Source organism: Schistocerca americana, chromosome X (genome assembly GCF_021461395.2).
Source record: "Schistocerca americana isolate TAMUIC-IGC-003095 chromosome X, iqSchAmer2.1, whole genome shotgun sequence".
Classification (NCBI taxonomy): Eukaryota; Metazoa; Arthropoda; class Insecta; order Orthoptera; family Acrididae; genus Schistocerca; species Schistocerca americana.
The window spans coordinates 980,675,654-980,680,453 of record NC_060130.1 but is presented as its reverse complement, the minus strand read 5'-3'; the positions used below and the strand labels follow the sequence as shown (position 1 = coordinate 980,680,453).

General features: G+C 45.9%; 1 non-coding gene across 1 annotated transcript; it reads left to right on the top strand.

The window, feature by feature from the left end:
* The first annotated feature begins 4,400 nt into the window (after positions 1-4,400).
* Trnas-cga lies at positions 4,401-4,474 on the top strand. The gene has a single exon. It is a non-coding gene; the product is annotated as a tRNA-Ser (tRNA).
* The last annotated feature ends 326 nt before the right edge of the window (positions 4,475-4,800 follow it).

Genomic DNA, 4,800 nt, shown 5'->3' with positions numbered 1-4,800 from the left:
TTCTGTGCAGACAAGCATATGCCAGCAGCAGAAGAGCATGTCCAAAACAGATAAAACACGTATGAATAATGTCTATAAATGCTATCTTAGATTCCATCTATTTTTGTCCATGATGCTTTTTATTAGAGACTTTCATTTGTCTGTGTATATTACCGACAGTAGTTCTGATCTCTTTAATCTTTTTGCACTTTTGTATCTGTGGCACTGGCCGTGTGTATCGTTCAAGAAAGCCACTTTGCAACATTTAGAACTAGACGTACGTCCATTCCAAGCTGTGGAGAGGCGAGGATTCACTAAATTCATTCCGGAGGCTGTCACCGTGGGAGAAACTGTCGGAGTGATAAACATTGAAGAATTTTTACCTCACCCTAGACAGTCCCTCGAACACTATCCATCATTGCAGAAATTGCAAGAATGACCCCATTTCCGGAAATTATTCCAGCAATCAGACAGTGGGGACGTTCAGCCAACACAGATATGTGGACAGATGATTTTAGAAAACTACACTACGTTACAGTTTAATGAGGAGGGGTTCCTTATGAACGGAGTACTTTTACACACAAGTTCCCAAAGAGTCCAAGCAGGAGAAGCTATTTTGCAGAAGCTCCATCGCCACTTTTCCTTTTTGTGGATAGTTTCAGAAGACTAATCGATGCCCACGTGGATGACGGGGCAAGGGTCTAATACACAATGAAGCGCCGAAGAAACTAGTATAGGTGTGGGTATTCAAATATGAAGATATGTAAACAGGCAGAATCCGACGCTGCGGTTGCAACGCCTATATAAGACAACAAGTGTCTGGCGCAGTTGTTAGATCGGTTGCTGCTGTTACAGTAGCAGGTTATCAAGTTTTAAGTGAGTTTGAGAGTGGTGTTACAGTCGGTGCACGAGCGATGGGCATCTTCGAAGTAGCGATTAATTGGGGATTCTCCCGTACGACCATTTCACGAGTGTACCGTGAATATCAGGAATCCGGTAAAATATCAAATCTCCGACGTCACTGCGGCCGAAAAAATATCGTGGAAGAACGGGACTAACGACGACTGAAGAAAATCGTTCAACGTGACAGAACCGCAACCCTTCCGCAAATTGCTGCAGATTTCAATGCTCGGCCATCAATATGTGTCAGCGTGCGACCCACTTGTACACCCTTGATGACTGCACAACACAAAGCTTTACTCTTCGCCAGGGCCGTCATTGGACTATTGATGACTGGAAACATGTTGCCTGGTCGGACGAGTCTCGTTTCAAATTGTGCTGGACGTGTACGGGTATGAAGACAACCTTACGAATCTATGGACCCTGCATGTCAGCAGAGGACTATTCAGGCTGGTGGAGGCTCTGTAATGGTGTGAGGTGTGTGTAATTGGAGTGATATGGGACTCCTGATACATCTAGATACGATTCTGACAGTTGACATGTACGTAAGCATCCTCTTTGATCACCCATATCCATTCATGCCCATTGTGCATACCGACGGACTTGGGCAATTCCAGCAGGACAATGCGATACCCCACACCTCCAGAATTGCTACAGAGTAGCTCCAGGAACACTCTTCTGAGTTTAAACACTTCCGCTGGCCACTAAACTCCCCAGACATGAACGTTATTGAGCATATCTGGGATGACTTGCAACGTGCTGTTCAGAAGAGATCTACACCCCTCGTACTCTTACGGATTTATGGTCAGCCCCGGAGGATTCATGATGTGAATTGCGTCCAGCACTACTTCAGACATTAGTCGAGTCCATGCCACGACGTGTTGCGGCACTTACTCGCGGAGGCCCTACACGATATTAGGCAGGTTTACCGGTTTCTTTGGCTCTTCAGTGTAGTTCAAATGGTTCAAATAGCTCTGAGCACTATGGGACTCAACTGCTGTGGTCATCAGTCCCCTAGAACTTAGAACTACTTAAACCTAACTAACCTAAGGACATCACACACACCCATGCCCGAGGCAGGATTCGAACCTGCGACCGTAGCAGCAGCGCGGCTCCGGACTGGAGCGCCTAGAACCGCACGGCCACCGCGGCCGGCTCTTCAGTGTAGTAATTGCCTTTAAAGAGTATGAAAGGCAGTCACGTCTTGTCCATATATTGGTAACAGTACTGCGGAAAACATTCGATGCAGATTATTGGTTGGCAGACAATTGTTTTGAATTAATTGAACAAATATCTATTTGCACAAATTTAGGAGCATACCTGAAGGCTGCAGAACTGCCGTCAAAACTAGAAATGTCTCTGCACCAGGAATGTTCCACTCGTCGGAACTCAGAAGTAATTGTGTTGGAGTCAGTCCTGACTCAGTTCGAACTAATTAGAGAGATACTGCAGCAAAATAACAACATTCTAAAGCTGATGAAATGTACAAAGACTACTCCGAAATTTGGTACTTTTTCTGTATGAAACAGAAAAATTGCAACGGGAGGAACGTCCTATAATACAGTATTGTCTCCTAAGATACACGAGAAAAACGCGACACTGTGGACGAATCTGAAATAATGAAAAAACCGGCAACGAGAGCTTCGCAATAGATGTTTCAGAAAGTTAATCTTAGAATGAATCACAAGATCGCTACGTTCCTTACACCTCCTTTCCGAAATATGAGGATGCTTTCCTCTCCAGTTGAAAACGAAGAAGTATGATAAGTTGCTTGAGATATCTGTAGGAGAAAGCCACAAAGTACTATCGACATGTAGCAGCTGGACGAGAGAAGGAGCGGAGAATTCAAGAGGACCAGATCTGATTACGACACTTGGTGTGGCGCCGGCCGCGGTGGTCTCGTGGATCTAGGCGCGCAGTCCGGAACCGTGCGACTGCTACGGTCGCAGGTTCGAATCCTGCCTCGGGCATGGATGTGTGTGATGTCCTTAGGTTAGTTAGGTTTAAGTAGTTCTAAGTTCTAGGGGACTAATGACCACAGCAGTTGAGTCCCATAGTGCTCAGAGCCATTTCAACCATTTTTGAACTTGGTGTGGCAACGTCAGTGATGTGCAAATCTACGACGATGTGTGTCTGTATCAAGTAACTGACCCATCAGACTTCGACAGGAATCGACTGGTTGATTGGCGGAAACAAAAATCCCCAATACTCCCAGAACTATCATAAGCTCGTATTGTGTATTGAACCAGGGACCTAGAAACAACGAAGAGGCTTCGTCCCCGCTGTAATCTTCAGTGGTACACTACCCGACAACAGGCTACAGCAGTCCGCTCACCCCACCACCGCCCCACACCAAACCCAGGGTTATTGTGCGGTTCGGCTCCCAGTGCCCTCCCCCCCCCCCCCCCCTCCCGGGTACGTCTCGTATTAGACCAGTGTAACCCCAAATGATTGCGTGGTAGAGTAATTATGGTGCACATGTACATGGAGACAGTGTTTGCACAGTAATCGCCATCATAGTGTAACTGAGGCAGAGTAAGGGGAACCAGCCTGCATTCGCCGATCAGATGGGAAACCGCCTTAAAAACCATCTATTGGCTTGCCAAGACACCGGACCTCATCATTAATCCGCCGGGTGCATTGGTGCCGGGGACCTGCATGCCTTTCTGCTTCGGAAGCAGTGCGTTATACCGCGTGGCTAGCCCGAGGGGCACTGTCATAAGTAGCAGAAAATACTTTTGCTGCTCCTGTTACTAGTACTGCATGTGAAACGAAATTTAATATGCAGGTGACATTATTCACGAGAAAATATCACAATTAAACCCTAAGTATGTATATGAACTTTCGTTGCACAATAGTTCTTACGAGCATGCAGAGAACTTGTTTCATACTCGTAACGAATTGTAATTTAAACAACGTGTAGACAGAAAAAATTATTAAATGTGTATTGTAATGTCACAGTTTTTGTGTGTTAAATATAACTATACAAATAATAAAAATCGGAAAAATGTATGGTTTGTATGATTTAATAAAAATACGTCACACGTAAACACATATCAATTTGAAACTTCCTGGCAGATTAAAACTGTGTGCCCGACCGAGACTCGAACTCGGGACCTTTGCCTTTCGCAGGCGAGTGCTCTACCAACTGAGCTGCCGAAGCACGACTCACGCCCGCTACTCACAGCTTTACTTCTGCCAGTACCTCGTCTCCTACCTTCCAAACTTAGCTCAGTTGGTAGAGCACTTGCCCGCGAAAGGCAAAGGTCCCGAGTTCGAGTCTCGGCCGGGCACACAGTTTTAATCTGCCAGGAAGTTTCATATCAGCGCACGGTCCGCTGCAGAGCGAAAATCTCATTCTGGAAACATCCCCCAGGCTGTGGCTAAGCCATGTCTCCGCAATATCCTTTCTTTCAGGAGTGCTAGTTCTGCAAGGTTCGCAGGAGAGCTTCTGTAAAGTTTGGAAGGTAGGAGACGAGGTACTGACAGAAGTAAAGCTGTGAGTACCGGGCGTGAGTCGTGCTTCGGTAGCTCAGTTGGTAGAGCACTTGCCCGCGAAAGGCAAAGGTCCCGAGTTCGAGTCTCGGTCGGCGCACACAGTTTTAATCTGCCAAGAAGTTTCATATCAGCGCACGCTCCGCTGCAGAGTGAAAATCTCATTCTGGAAACATATCAATTTGTTTATCGTTACCCTTCTGCGCAGTATGCTGAAATTTGCTCATATCTGCTTTCGGCTTTTCTATTTATTTGTTCATATTTAGTAAATACTACGTACGTTTCTAGCGTTGCTGTAAATAATTTTTATGCCTTCTTACGAGTAGAAATAAATGAGCACAAAATGATATGTGTCTGAGTCAGTACAGCTTAAGCAATCTGGCGGATGCGGGAAGGTACTTGCGTTAGAGTACAAACCCGACTCTG